Source organism: Lynx rufus, unplaced genomic scaffold (assembly GCF_022079265.1).
Source record: "Lynx rufus isolate CCGP_SWC_20201006 ecotype Redwood Valley unplaced genomic scaffold, mLynRuf1.p SCAF_10, whole genome shotgun sequence".
Lineage (NCBI taxonomy): Eukaryota > Metazoa > Chordata > Mammalia > Carnivora > Felidae > Lynx > Lynx rufus.
Window position 1 is genome coordinate 87,790,167 of NW_025814824.1, and position 15,226 is coordinate 87,805,392.

The 15,226-nt window shown below is 60.6% G+C and overlaps 1 long non-coding RNA gene across 1 annotated transcript; it reads right to left on the reverse strand.

Moving 5' to 3' along the window:
• Positions 1 to 8,450: 8,450 nt before the first annotated feature.
• Positions 8,451 to 11,249, reverse strand: LOC124505032 (uncharacterized). Its single transcript, XR_006960562.1, has 3 exons — positions 10,979 to 11,249; positions 9,697 to 10,780; positions 8,451 to 8,858 (listed from the first exon to the last, which is right to left on the reverse strand). It is a non-coding gene; the product is annotated as an uncharacterized LOC124505032 (long non-coding RNA).
• Between the last annotated feature and the right edge of the window lie 3,977 nt (positions 11,250 to 15,226).

Sequence of the window (15,226 nt, forward strand, 5' to 3'; positions counted from 1 at the left end):
CGAAGCCCCGCTGGGCCCTGGGTGCTGGGGACTGGGGCACTTGTCTGGCTCTCCTGCTCCGCTGTGCGGCTCCTTCCCTCTGGCCCCCAGAGGAGGCTCCGCTGTCCCAGTCTCACGCATGCACACACACACACACACGCGCACACACGCGCACACGCGCACACACGCGCACACAGCTGGAGCTGCGGGAGGGAGCGAGGCACTCAAAGGAGACAGGGAAGGAGGGAAAACCCTAAGTAAGAATCAGGGGCTGCGTTACACGGCGAGCAAGACAGCCGGATAAAAATGTAAGCAAAGGCCAGATATATACCACTTAAATATAACTGAAGTCCAGCAGCCCGCCGTCCTGGTAATTCATTTTCGGCTCTCTCTCGGACCCTCTGTCTCTTCCTCCTCCTTCCTGTTCCTCTTCAAGTCACATCAGTGCTCTGTGTGCCGTGGGCGAGGGCCCCCAGCTGCAGGTGGCCGCTGTCCCGCTGCCCCCCTCCCCCAGCACAGGGCAGCCACCAAGGGGGGGACCTGGAAGGTACAGACAAGGACCAGGGGAGCAGAAGGAGCTCGAGCCGGTGCCCAACCACCCCCCCCGCCCCCACCGGGCAAGCAGGAGTGGGTGGGAAGCCTGGGCGTCCTTCTCTTTTATCCCAGGGCGGGGTTTGGGACCATGCGCTCTTGCCGGTGAGGCAAATGCGGAGAAACCAGAAGAGGCATGTGACGCGGGTGACGGGGAGACGCTGAAGCCATTTGCTCACCAGACAGAAGCAGGCCACTTAAGGGGGGCTGACCACGGGCCAGGTGCAGCGGCGCATGGGAGACAGGCACCCCTGGGTGGGGGGCCCGGGGTCCAGTGGGGGAGACGGGAAGGGAACGAGATGCCGTGGAGAGTGGGGACGCCACGGGACCCAAGAGCGCGTCCCTTGTGCACTCCGATGGCCGGCAGCGTCACCTCCAGCTCCCTGGCCGTGGTCCCACGAGGCAGTCACCGCCCTCCCCGTGTGCATATGGGGAAACTGAGGCCCGGACCAGTAAGTCACCGCCCGAGGCCCCCCGCTGGTAAACATGGCAGCCGGAGGCTCTGCTGAGGAACTGGGCAAGGCGGCAGAGTGAGGGTGGTCAGGATGGGCATTTCTGGGGAGCGCTGGCTGTGTTTGCTCTGGGCTGTCGCCAGGCTCTCTACGCAGACATCTCATCAAAACCTCTTCAGGGTACCTGGGTGGCTCAGTTAAGCGTCCGACTTCGGCTCGGGTCGTGATTTCACCGTCTGGGAGTTCAAGCCCCGCATCGGGCTCTGGGCTGACAGCTCAGAGCCTGGACCCTGCTTCGGATTCTGTGTCTCCCCCTCTCTCTCCCCCTCCCCTGCTCATGCTCCGTCTCCATCTCTCAAGAATAAATAAACTTAAAAAAAAAAAAAAAGACATCATGGTGGCCCATTTTTGAGATTAGGAGACTGAGGAGCACAGAAGGTAGGGGACAGGCCTGAGTTCCCGTGGCCGGGGAGAGCGGCTCGGGGCTCAGACCGTAACCGCCTGCTCTCCTCCCCTGGCCCACCCTGTCGCCCTGTCCCCACAAGGCCGCAGGACCGTTCCTAGCACCCCGGTGGCAGCTCAGGATGAACCGAGGTTAGCGAATTCCAGAAAAGAGGCTTTGTCTAGCAGAGGGGTGAAGCGGTTCCCCCAGTGGCCCCCAGCCCTGCACGGCCCGTCGGCGTCTGTCCCAGTGAGGGCACACCTGCCCACGGGGGCGGCTCTGCCGGAGGCGGTGTGCTGGGAGTGTGCTAAATGCGTCAGGCACAGGGATGAGACCCCCAGGCTACTAAGGAATCCAGGAGACGTAGGATTTGCTTCACACAACTCCCGGGCCCTGGGTCCCTTGGGGTCCCTGCCTCCCCATCCACTGGCCCTCAGTGACGCTGGCCCAGGAGCTGCCGGGCAGCCCTGTGTATCCGTGCGGCTTGGGGTCAGCTGGGCCTGGGTTTGAATCCTGTTCTGCCATTAATCACTCTCCGACTAGTGACCTCACTGTCTCTCAGCCTCAGTTTCCTTCTTGGGGGCCACGCTCCTGGATTTTTACCCAGCCGTATCCTCCTTCACTCAGGTTTTGGTGCTCACCACAGAGAAGGTGCTCGATGGATGTTATTGAATGAATGAGTGAATCTGTCCAATGGGGACAAAATGGGTCCCTCCGTCTCTAGAATGTTCTGGAGACCAGATGGCAGGGCTTAGCTGGGGCGGGGCTCCAGGCCCTGGTTCCATCACTAGAAGGTCTTTTTCAAGGAGCCAGACCAGGCCCGTTCTTCCAGGGACCAAAGAAGGGGTGCTCCCAGAAGCAGGCCTGGGGTCAGGCCCAGGCGCTCAACCCAGACCCCCAGAGCCAAGCTCCCCAGGACCCAGGGCAAAGGACAGGGCAGAGATCCGGTGCCTTTGGTCCCTCGGCCTGTGCCCCAGAGCCCCGGGGTCATTCCACTTCCTGGGCTTCCCTCCCTCCTCTCTCCCTCCCTCTCTCCTTCCCTCCCTCAACCTCCCCTTCCACCCCTAACCCCTGCCCTTCAGAGCTCTGCGTCCTAGGTGTCCCTCTTTCTCGGGTCTCTCTGCAATCCCCACCTCTCCCCTGTGCTCTCCTTCCCACCTCACCCCGTCCGTCCCCGTCCCCGGGAGGGGCAGCTGGAGGTGGCGATTTGCAACTCCCAAAGCAGCGGGCTCCCTGCGCGCCTGCACATCTGGGTCATTAGGACACTCTGGAAAACCGGGGCTGCCTGAGCCCAGACCCGCAGCCCCGCTCTCCTCCTTCCTCCCCGGCCTCTCCCTCCTCCCCCTCCTCCTCCCTCCTTCCTCCATCCTCCCGCCCCCTCCTCCCCCTGTCACCCTCCTCTCCACTCCAGCCAGTATTTTTAGCTCGCTGCTGTGCATTAGTGTGCAGGGGCGCTCCTGGTAAAGCCTGGATGAGGTTTTATCTGTTGTGACAGCCCCAAGGGCAGCTGGCAGACTTTTTCCCTCTTAAGTTTGGAGCGCTCTCCCTCTCCCTGGGGTCAGAGCCGCAGCTGGATGAGGGGCAGGGTCTCGGCCTGGTTTGGAGCCCTCCTTCCCCCTCCCTGCGCCTCCCCCCTCCTCTCCCCTCCTCGGCCTCAGGGCCTTTGTCTCCGGAAGATGGGCTGCGGGAGTCAGAACTGCTTCTAGCTTCTGCTCCCTCCTCTTCTCATTACTCCTTTCCTTGGGCTGCTTCCTTCAAGGTTCCAACCCCTCTCCCTTGCCCCTCTCCTTCCCTGCCTCCTGCTCTCTCTCCTCTCCCCTCACCCCTCTTCCTGGCCTTTAGCGAAAGGGGAAAAATCCGGGTGGATGACGGGGACCCCAGCCTCCTTCCCGTCCCTGAAGTCCCTGAATCCTTCCGCCCGTGGACAATAGTCGGGGTGGGGGGGAGAGGGACTGGGAAAGGATGCTGGGGCTTAGGGGGTTCCTGGAGTCCCTGTCTCCAAGGTTAACCTTCAGTGGGGCCCATCTGGACGCCCATGCCTTTCCAGGACTCCCTAGGGACCAACCTGACCCCCCCCCCCCCCCCGCCCCCAGTGCGACGCCCTGTGTCCAGCCCATGGAGGGGGTCCAGCCTGCAGAGTCCTCCTGATCCGGGTGGTCTGGGTCCCTCAAGGCATTCTCAACTCTCGTCCCTTCCCCCTTCAATTTGGCACAGACCTAAACGTACCTTTGTGGATGACCATTTTGGATAAGCAAACCACTGTCCTCAGCATTTGACAGTTTGCACATCTCTCTGTTCACGGTCACTGCGGCTGGGAACCGCAGACCCCATCCTTTTCTTTTCTTTCTTTCTTTTTTTTAATGTTTATTTATTTATTTTGAGAGAGACAGAGAGAGAGAGAGCGCGCGCGCACTAGCAGGGGAGGGGTAGAGAGAGAGAGAAAAAGAGACAATGAGAATCCCAAGCAGGCGAAGCTGGATGCGGGGCTCGATCCCACAAACCACGAGATCATGACCTGAGCCCAGATCAAGAGTCGGACGCCCAACGAACCGAGCCACCGAGATGCTCCTTCAGACCCTATTCTGTCACCCCACGCTGTGGGGGAGGCACACGGGCTCAGACAGTCCAGGCCCCTTGGGCACGGACACCTGCCAGCTCTGAGCAGCCCCCAGCACCCCTGCAGCCCCTGAGCACTCAGGTCCACACTGAGCACTGCACCTTTCCAGAGCCTCGGAGGCCCAGAGAGGCAAAGTCCCCGCCCAAGGTCACACGGCCCAGGCTGGTGCAAGGAGAGCAGCGGTCTGGGGGCTCAACGGTGGGGAGCTTGAAGCCCTGAGAGACCTCACTGTGTTCCTCCCCGCTGGGGGTCCTAGGGCCAGTCCTCTCCCCAGGCCGGTTGGGGGAGGTGGCGGCTGAGGGAGCCACCTTTGGCCACCTGCCTCCCCACAACCCCCCGGGGGCTGACTCAGGATGTTAGGTGGGAGAAAGAGCTGGCTTTGTCCACCTGGGCCCCCTGAGACCCGCCCCCCCAGCCTCAGCCCCCAGCCCTCCTCTCAGGGCCCCCAGCTGTACTCTGGGCACCTGCTCCTCCTCCCCTCCCCCTCCTCTTCCTCTTCTCTCTCTTCTCCTTTGCCTTTCCTCTCTCTTTTCTGCTCCTTGGAGCTCTGCCTTCAGGATCCTCCTTCCCCAGCTGGCCCCTCCCGGCGTCCCGCTTCCCTCTGTGGTCTCCCCCTCCCTGTGAGGTTCTCTCCCCAGTGGGTCTCCGTGTTGGTATTTCGAGCTTTCTTTTTCTTTCCTGTGTCTCTCTTCTCTCTCTCTTTCCCATCCTCGGCCTCTCCCATCCTGCTGTTTTCTCCTCACCCTACCCACCCTAACACACACACACACACACACACACACACACACACACAGGCATGCTCACTGCAGCAGTGATGGAGGTGAGGGTCACACCCCCCCCAGGAGGACCCCCGTACCCTTTCCCTGGGTCCCCCCGCCCCTGGAGGCACCTCCAGGTTCAGCCTAAGCTAAGGCCAGGGTTGCGTGGGGTTCTAGGCTGGGTAGTCTGCCAGGGTTCAGCAGCTGCATTTTCCGAGGCTCTGGGGCAAGGAGCAACCCTGAGCGGCCCAAAGCTTCTGGAAGGTTCGTATCCCCAGAATGCCCTCCCAGCGGTCACTGTATTGCAGGGACCCGCAATCGAGGGCAGCCCCGAGGGCAGGGGAGTCAGGTCCAGGCTGGGGCAGCACAGATCGTAACAGTGAAATGATGCGAGGAGACAGAAGCCAGGCTGGCCATCAGGCCTGCAAGGTGACCACCAGGGAGGCCAGGGACGCGTCTGTTCCTCTGTGCCCTGCGGCCACCTAGGCACGCTGAGGGATGGGGATGTGGGTGTGGTGAGGCCTGCCGCTCACCTAACTCTCCTGTTCTCCTAGGTTCACGGGAGCCTGGGCCCTGGAGTCCGACCATCCTGAGTTCGAACCTCACCCGCTCACTAGTTGTACAAAATTGGGGGTAACTGACTCCCTCCCCCTGGACTCTCCCTTTCTTGGCCTGTAACATGGGGATAACGCAGCTGCCCTCCCTGAGGACTGTCGTGAAGACCCAACGGGGCCCTCCGTGTAAGGCACCTGCCGGGACCGCCCCCATTTCTCCACCAGTGCACCAACATAGGCTGGTGGCGTCGGTCCTGACTCGGAGTCCTGGTCTATCACCGGTGGCGCCTCGGTTTCCACTTCTGTAAAAGGGGGCTAATGGCCGTAACCCCTCAGGGGTGTTGGCAGCACTGAGATCATCTGGGAATAATTAGCCCAGCTAGGGCCAAGGGTTTAAATGGGAGTGGTTGATCCTTGAAGGCCGGAGGTAGTCCAGCCTGGGAATGGAATAGTCTGGAGCTTTCCGGCACAGTTATGGAGTCAGTCTTGGGCTTAAGGACTGGGGAAGTGCTGGGGCGGGCGGGGGACGGTGTTCCTCACCCTTTTTGGGTCTGGGCCATCCCTCTGGGGTCATGGTCTGCACACACACACACACACACACGTTTCAGCTTTAGCGGTCATCGCTTCCTCGATATCCCGCTTGGAGTCCCAGGACTGCTTGCGCTGTGAGGCCAGCGCCCCTCCCCTCCTGCTCGGGTTGACTTCCCCGCTTCCCTTGCCTCTGGACCAGCCGGCCTCCTCCTGGCGGCTGGCGTCTCAGCCCCCTGGCTGGACCTCACCAGCTCCCACACTTGGGAGGACTGCTTCCCCTCTCCGGGCCTCAGTTTCCTCATCTGAAAAATGGGGTTGCTAGTAGAATCCGCCTCTTGGGGGTTGGTGTGGATTAAGCGGGGGAGTGAGAGCTCTGAGGGCATACTACAGGAGCATCCAACGGGCTTTTCAGAGACGGCAACGCTTGATTCCCCACCACACCCCCACGGCTCCCTTGGGCTCAGGAAATGGTCCCTCCCACTGTTCATGATGACACAGCCATCCTTGATTCTTCTGTCTTCCACACCCACGGCCCATCCTTTGGCAAATCCCGGTGGCTCTTCTCAAAATACACCCTACATCCAGCCGTTTTTATCTCCCCGGCGCTGCTGTCCCTGACCAGGCCACCGCGACCATCTGAGATTCTTTAACCACACAAGTCAGCCCTCGGCTGGCTCGCTCTCGCCCGCCCCTCCCCGCCTCCATTGGCTTCGGGCGGATGTAGAAAAGCTGTGAGGTTTCAAGGTGACCTGTGCACTCTGCTCCCCCACCTCAGGACAGCAGGATGAGCCACCCCAGGGCCTTTGCACTTGCTGCTTCCCCCAGCTGTGGACCTCTCCCGGGGCTCACTCCGTCACTGCACCAGGTCCACGGTCACCCCCTCACCTCAGTGGCTCCAGTCCTTTGGTTCTTCCTAGCCCAGCCCCTCACCCTGCTTTCCTTTCCTCTCTATCTTGTCGTACTCCCCGGATCCTGGTACGGGCCTGTTTCTTTGCTCTTCGTCTCTCTCTTCCCTGGAACGTGAACACCGCAAATGTGGGAGCCCGGTCCTGGTGTCCACTGTCTCCGGGCGCGCAGGAGAGTACCTGGCCTGAGCGCGCGCTCACCGATCGTCACAACCGGACGCGGGAATGCCCGAGAGCTACGGTCATGATCAGTCTCGCTCCCCCGAAAGCTAGAGAAAGATAGGCTGAGGAGGGAGGTGGGGTCATCGTGTCCGGTAAGGAAAACACCAGCGGCCTGGCCCTGCCCGTCTTCTGCCAGAGACCGGCTGGCTTTCTGGGGTGGGGGCTTGCTCAGCCTATGCTATGGGCTCGCGGAAGAAAGGCCAGGCCAGCCTGACTCTGCTCTTCTGCCCAGCCTGTGACACAGCTTCCTGGAGCCACCGAGGGGTCTGGTGGAGGAAAGATCACATTCAAACAGGGGGCCATCCACCTGTCTTCTGTCCTCTGCGCCCGGGCAGAGAGGGAAGGGAGGGGGCTGGCTGTAATTTAAAACAGCCCCAGCCCTGCAAGCCTGGTCCCTGCCCTGGGGGGGGGGGGGGTTCTGCAGTTGGGGAGGCGGGGCCTTGGCTGTGAATAAACATAGCAGGTCTGTGAGAGGGAGGAGGCAGAAGCCCTCCGCTCACCGGGACATCCTCCTGGCCTGAGGCGGCCCCAGAAGATAACTGTCAGCAACCGGGCCCATTCTCAATGTCGGGTCCAACCCAAGGTCAACCGTGAAAGGGTCTGCTGGAGGCCTCACAGCTTCCACAACCTGGGCGATCCCAGGCGCCCCTGGGATCATCTCTTGTGTCTCCCTGCTCCCCCAGCGGGGCACTCCCACCCGGCACCTCACTGCGCGAACAGATTCCTGGCCTTCTGAACTGGCCGCTGCTCCCCACGCAGCTCCTGCAGAATTGGAGGGTCGGGGCCTGAGGCCTAGTACCTTCCCCCATCTGTCACCACCGCCCTCTCCATCGTCACCACTGGTACAGGCTGAGTTGTGTCTCTGTACCTGAGAATGGGACCTTATTTGGAGATAGGGACTTTACAGACATGAGCGAGGTTGAGATGAGGCCGTTGGGGAGGGCGCCCGGGGGGCCCAGTCGGTGAAGCGTCCGGCTTCCGGCTCAGGTCATGATCTCACGGTTCGTGGGTTCGAGCCCCGCATCGGGCTCTGTGCTGACAGCTCAGAGCCTGAACCGGCCCCCTTAAAAATAAACATTAAGAAAAAAAAAAAAAAAAAAGAGGAGGTCGTTAGGGCGGGCCCTAATCCAGTATGACTGGCGTCCTTATAAAAAGGGGCAGTGTAGACCCAGAGGCAGTGACACCCAGAAGGCAGATGCCGCGGAGCAGACCCAGAGAGAGCACCATGTGAGGACAAGGGACTGGAGGTTGAGAACAGTGCATGCGGTAGCCAATGCCCACCCGAGGCACCAGAAGCCCAGAGAGAGGCCTGGAACGTTCCTTCTCTGGCACCTCCAGAGGGAGCACGGCCCTGCTGACATCTCATTCTGGAATCCTGGTCTCCAGACCTACGAGGCAATACATGTCAGTTGTTTCGAGCCACAGAGTTTGCGGCCCCGGGAAATGAGTGCAGCCGCCCCCCGCATCACCAGCGTCCCCGTCACCGCTCCCACGGCCACCACCCCGGCATCACAGCCAGCATCACCGCCGTATGGGCTTCCTGTGGCTGTAGAACTAATGGCCACACACTTGGTGGCTGACAAGACTAATCTCAGAGTTCCGGAAGCCAGAAGGCCCAAATCAACGTGCCAGCGGCACCGTGTCCCGTCGCGAGACTCAGGGAAGAATCCTTCCTCGTTTCTTCCAGTTTCCGGTGGCTCCAGGCGTTGCCCTCTCTGCCTCTCAGTTGGCCTTCCCCCCTTTGGTGTCGACCCTGCCTTCTCTTCTGTCTCATATAAGGACACTCGCGATGGCACTGAGGCCCCACCTGGGGAATTGAGGATGCGCTCACGTCAGTATCCTTAACTTCGTTACATCTGCAGAGACCCTTTTTCCAACTAAGGTCACGTTCACAGGTTCCAGGGATTAGGATGTGGACCCGTCTTTGCCGGGTGGGGGCTTAAGACAACCCAGGGCTGGTACGGTCATTTACTTACGTTTTTTAATGTTTATTTTTGAGAGAGAGAGAGAGAGAGAGCGCGAGCAGGGGAGGGGCAGAGAGAGAGGGAGACAGAAGATCCGAAGCAGGCTCCACGCTGACGGCAGCGAGCCCGACGTGGGGCTCGAACTCACAAACCACGAGATCATGACCTGAGCCGAAGTCGGATGCTTAACCCACTAAGCCACCCAGGTGCCCTGGCTGGTACTATCATTATCCCCACTTAACACACAAGACTACGAGAGCTCAGAGAAAAGAATTCACTTGTCCAAGGTCGCCCTTAGAAGTATCGGAACCCAAGTGGTCTGATTTCAGAGCCTTCTGCCCCCCAGCTAAATGTTTATTCACTTTTTTTGGGGGGGGGGGTGGGGCAGAGAGAGAGGGAAACACGGAATCCGAAGAAGGCTCCAGGCTCTGAGCTGTCAGCACAGAGCCCGACGTGGGGCTCGAACTCAAGAACCGCGAGATCACGACCTGAGCTGAAGTCAGACGCTTAACCCACTGAGCCACCCAGGTGCCCCCCAGCTCCTGAACTTCTGATCACACAGGGGATTCCACAGAAGAATCAGAGTGGGGCAATGCACACCGAATGGAAGGCAAGGCACCTGGGTCCTGGCTCTAACCAATGGTCAGGTCTCCTTCCCTCTCTGGGCCTCAGTTTGCCCACCTGTAAGATAGGGAAGCAGGAGTGGTTGGTCTGCATCATCTCCAACGTCCTCCTAGTTCTGGACGGCGCTGGCTGTCATCTGTCGTTTCAGTCCTATTCAAACACTGCCCAGGGGCAGGACTTTCACATCAGCTAAACTCTAAACCTGCTCCCAGAGATGAGTTTTGCTTGGAAGGCCAGCCCATGGGGAGGAGTGGAGGGCGGTCCTGCCTTCCCCTATCACAGCGCTGGCAGCAAAGGACTGGGGAAGGACCGGGGGTGGGGTATTCTCTTTTCTGGGAGCCCGACTTCTGATTCATGCGCTCAAGGGAGGACTCCTGCAGCTCCAAACTGGTGGACGCTGGGACAGAGCTGAAGATAACTTTACCTTGCCGTGGCGCCCCAGACCCACAGGTCTTAGTGGGGAACTGGCTTGGCGCTTTAGACTCCAGACGGCCTGGAGAGGCGATCCTGGGCCTGGAGGAGCACTGGTTGACCATCTGAGGCCAAGAGACCAAGAGGGGCTGCAGTGACCAAATCCACCAAATCCCAAGCCTCGTGTCCTTGGCACGGGGGTCGGGGAGGGGAGGTGGTGGGGGAAACCACCACAAAACAGGCTGGGGTGGCGGGGGGGGGGCGGTTCTTAAAATGCAGTTTCCAAAACTCGCTCTGTTCATTAGGAGTCGTTTGTTTATAAGTATAAACATTTTTCAAATCCGTTTTTTATCTTTATAACGTGAACTCCAGAGGCCTTTTTCCTCTGGCTTCTGTCTGGACCAGCAATTGTTTGCAACTCAGCTAATACTGTTCAAGAGTGGGGAGCTGAGTTAGGGACAGAACCGCAAACTTTAATTAGCAGGATGAGATTAGCATCCCAGCAGGGGCTTGCGGGCGGGGGGCATCCTCCAGGCCCATCAGATCCCAACGGACAGACAGCCCGCACCTTCCACAACCCCCCTACCCCCAGCTGAAGGCTCCAGTGGGGTGAGCAGAGTTAATCTTCCCTTACTGGGCCTCCAGCTGAGCCTCGCCCTATCCCAAGGCTTCCAGTCCAGCCACTGGCTTTCCTTCACCAGCCTCTGCCGGGTTTTGTCCCTGCAAGGGTCTAAGCAGAATAAAAGGAAAAAAAAAAAAAAAAGAAAGAAACCCGGCTGTGTGACCTTGGGGCAGTCGCTCACCCTCTCAGGGTAGAGAATCTAAGCGGGGAGGTGGGGAGGTTTGCTGGAAGCCAAGCCCCAGCGGGGAGGGGGGTGGAGGAATTCGACCCTCCTCCCCGCAAACCCAGGGCTCACACGCCACCAACCTGCCCTCGCTGGGTTCAGGCAATGCTGAAGAATTTTCTGGTCTTTTTTCTGGTTTAGTTTTAAGTGCTTCCAACGGCAGCGGAGCTGTTCCACCACAGTCCCCAGGAAATTGGTCCACGTAGGACGGAGCCTTCCCGGGAATGAAGTCATCTGTTCCTTTTTTTATTTTTTGTTGCCTCTCTCCTTCAGCACGAGTCCCCGGCCTCTGCAGTCTCTCCCCGCGCGCGCACGCACACGCGCCGCGGCGGGGGTCGGCCGGGGCTGGCTGGAGGGGTGGGGGGGGAAGGGGCGAGGGGCAGGCCCCCCGGGGGGCCGCGTCCGCCCGGGGGGGGGGGGGGGCGGCCCCTCGCCAGCCCCCGCCTCCCGCTCCCACCCGCGACTTCCCCGGGCCCGCCCGAAAGGTGAGCTCCCGGGAGGCCGCCCGCGCTCGGGCGCGGCCAGCTCGGCAAACAATAACAGTAAATAACGCTCCCTTGTCAACGTAATAAAAACGGAAACGGTTACAATGTTTTTTAATAAGCGTCCCCCATCAATCTGCCGCCCTCCCCACCCCCCCTCCCTCCCGAGCCGCGGGCACCGGCGGAGAGGGGCGGGGAGCAGGGGAAGGATGGGGCGCCGGGGCGCGCTGGACGGACCGGGGTGCCGGAGGAGGACGCCGCCGGGGTGGGGTGGTGTGGGGTGGGGGTGGAGAGCGGCAGCACAGCGAGTGAGAGACGAGGGGGCGCGGGCGGCCGAGGTCACGCGCGCCAGCCGAGCCGGGAAGCGGCCGCGGTGAGTAACACCGTTGCCATGGCGACGTGGCCGCGAGGAACAGGAAGCGGCAGAAATAGCAGCCGCCGCAGCCCACGCCGCCCGGCCCCTCCCCCCCGCGAGCCCGTTGCCACGGAGACCGGCTCGAGCGAGGCTGCGCGGGCGGCCGCGGCCTCCTGCGCCCCGGCCCGCGCATGCGCCCCGGGGCCTGCCCCGCGCGGGCGTCGCGGCGGTACCCGCCGCAACCCCGGTGCCGCCCGGCCCCAAACCTGCCAGGCTGCGCGCTAGGATCGGTTGGGGGGGGGGGGGTGTGGAGGGAAGAAAAAAAAAAAAGCAAAACTGTTTGTCGCCCGCCTTGGGGAGGCAGCCCCGCCTTTGTTCCTGGCCGATTCGTTGGTTTCCCGGGCGCCGGAGGTGGGAGCCGAGGGAGGTGGCCGGGGCGCATCAGTCACCGTCCCCACTGTGTTCTCAGCCGGGCCTCCGAAGGGAGCCCGGGCCTGGGGCGGTCCGGCCAGGCCCACGTGCTGACCTCCCCGCGGGGGTGTGGGACCCCCCCCTTGTGTTTTCCGGACCTTTTTGCACACCCTCCCCCAGATTCTACCTGGCAGCAAGCACCGAGGGAGAAATGAAATCCCGCCAAACCCCGGGCTCCCTCCCCACTCCCTGGTCGACAGAGAACTAGGAAACAGTCCACCCCCTCCCCTTCAAGGAAGTTGAGGGAAACCTAAATGTTTCATAAACAAAAGCACTCTCCAACAACTTGTTTATGTGAACGCCTGGCTGCAGCCTTGCATGGCTAAGGCTGGTGTGTGTGTGTGTGTGTGTGTGTGTGTGTGTGTGTGTGTGTGTTGGGGCAGACACACGATCATCTCTGAGGCTGTTTGTGGAGGATTTTTTTCTTTCCACATTTTGTTTGGTTTGTTTTGAATAAGGGTCAGAGGTCTGGGGTTCTGCTGGGAAGGGGGAAGGGTCACCTCAATTGGACAGGCCAGGGGGTCCCAGGAGGACAGGTCACAGGGCCTGCAGAGCTGGGGCAGAGGCCGTGAGCCAAAGCCTCCCATCTGGCAGGGCTCCCTGCAGACAGGGGGGTGTAAGTGGGCGCCAGGCCCTCTGGGCTGCTCTGCAGGGTATGGCCCCAGAGAGGGCCCAGGCCAAGGACTCTGGGACTTCTCTCCCCTGGGCAGGACAGCTGTCATTTTCCTGGCCCCTGCCTTGGGCGCACTGGCCAAGAGGGAAGGCAGAGCAGCCCGCAGTCTCAGGGGTTTTCTATAATGGAAACGATCCGCTTTTGTTTTTGTATGGGGTGGACCCAGTCTTGCAGCGTCCAGGCTGACCAGATGGGAATGTAGGGAGCCAGTGTGCTAGGAAGCAGGAACGCTGCTTCAAACCTCCTACCGCCCCCCTTCTCTCCCTGTCCCTAGCCAGCCTGGTCCCCAAGGTGGCCTTGTGCTGGCTGAGGGGTTCTGGCCACTTGGCCTCCAAAGAGCTAAGGAGAGAGTGAGGGGCGTCGGGTGACGTTCCTTCCTCCCTCCTCCCTCCTCCTTTCTACATGTGGGCGAGGGGCCCCCAGCCCCGAAGAGGAAGCTTCTGTCTGATGTCCAGTAGACTTCAGGCCCGCCATGGCCGACTTGGCATCATAATTAGCCCTCTCCTTCTTTTAGGAGGAAATGAAGACACAGAAGGAGGCTGGGAGCAGAGAGAGAAAACTCCACCGCTGTCCAGAGGGCAGTAGCTTGTGCTGAGACCCAGGGCTTCAGAAGCAGGCTGTTCTGGTGGTGAATCCCAGCTCGGGCCCCACTGAAGCTTGAGCATCTGGATGCTAGGGACCGTACAGTGCCCACCTCCCAGGTTGTGATGATTCCTCGAAGTGATTCCTAAAAGCTTTTAGAGCAACTCGCACAGAGTAGGTACTCAGAACATGACAGCTGTTATTGACGGGAGCTGGTTTGCTGCTCTCCCTAGTGTGACCCAGGATTGCCACCTAGGAGCCCTGAGACTCTGGGCTTGGCTCTCTATCCCACGGCAGGTGCATCTTTTTTTTTTTTTTCCTTCAATTTTTGAGAGAGAGAGAGAGAGAGTGCAGAGAGCAGCGAGCGAGAGAGACACACACACACAGAATCCAAAGCAGGCTCCAGGCTCTGAGCTGTCAGCACAGAGCCCAATGCGGGGCTCGAACTCACGGACTGCAAGATCATGCCCTGAGCATGAGTCGGACGCTCAACCGGCTGAGCCACCCAGTCACCCCGCGGGGCAGGTCCATCTTTGTCACAGGCTGTGCCACCAACCCGCTGTGCAGCCTGAGGCAAGCCACTTACCTTTGGGGGCCTCGGCTTTCCCCTCTGGCAAATGGAACAATAATCAGGACAAGCACTGGTTGTGAGTTACTCTGTGCCAGGCACCCCACCGAGGTCTGTACGTTTCCGTATCCGATTTAGCCTCCCAAACAGCCCCCTTGAGTGCAATCGCGCTGATCCTCATCTCGCAGAGCTCCTCAGACAGGCGAAGCCACTTGCTGGGGGTCACAAGGCTGGAACGTGGCAGGGAACACGGGGTGGTCAGGTCCTGGGCCGTCATGCACCCCGGAAAGCAAGCATCATGTTTGTGTTACTGTCACTCTACGCTTACTACTCGTTCTCTGACCTTTCTCGTGGCTCGGACCACAGCCCTTCCTCCGTATTCGCATCCTTGGGCTCAGCCGTTCGGGTTCGGGACTCTTCTGAAACTGGCAGGGACCCAGCTCTCTGTGAAAGAGCCCCTCAGGGGTACACGGGTGGGAGGGAGGGGGCGCTGGGCGAGCCAGGTGGGCCCCACACGGTCTCTGCTGTCAACCTGGCAGTGCACAGAGTCCCCCCACCCCCTTGTCCCTTCCTGCCGCTCACGCTAAAGGGTTGGGGTCCCTAACACCCCCAGGTGGACGTGTTCCATCCAGATGGTGCGGTTAATTGCGCCGGAAACTGTAAATCTCTGTTATTATCCCAGCCCTCCCCGTGCTCTGCTGGGCCTGTCACCTCAAGGCACTGGAGGTGGAAGAGGCGCCCCTCCAGCCCCACCCACCCGGCCCAGGCTTTGTTCCTGCTGTAGCCAGGGAGGAAATCGCCCAGTTGTGACGTCCACTGCCTACATTTGAATCCCGGCCCCGTCACTTCCCGGCTGTGTGGCGGTGTGACTTCATCTCCCTGTTAGTCTCAGTTTGCTCGGCCACAAATTGGGGGGGGGGGGGTTACAGCGCCTGCCTATCGCGTCAGGGTCAGGTGCGCTGCCCTGCGGGGCTCCAGAGGGCCCCCGGGATATTACGGGTTCTAGCGAGTGTTGACTCTGTGAGGAGTGACGTAATGCGTTGGCTCCATAAACTCTCAGACAAGCACATCGGTAGCCCGTTTTGCAGGAGAGGAAGCTGCAACTCAGAGAAGGGAAGTGAGTGGCCCAAGGCCACACAGCCAATTAGGAGAGGAACTAGGATTAAAGCAGGCAGACCTGTGTGGCTCTAAAGTCCTCGC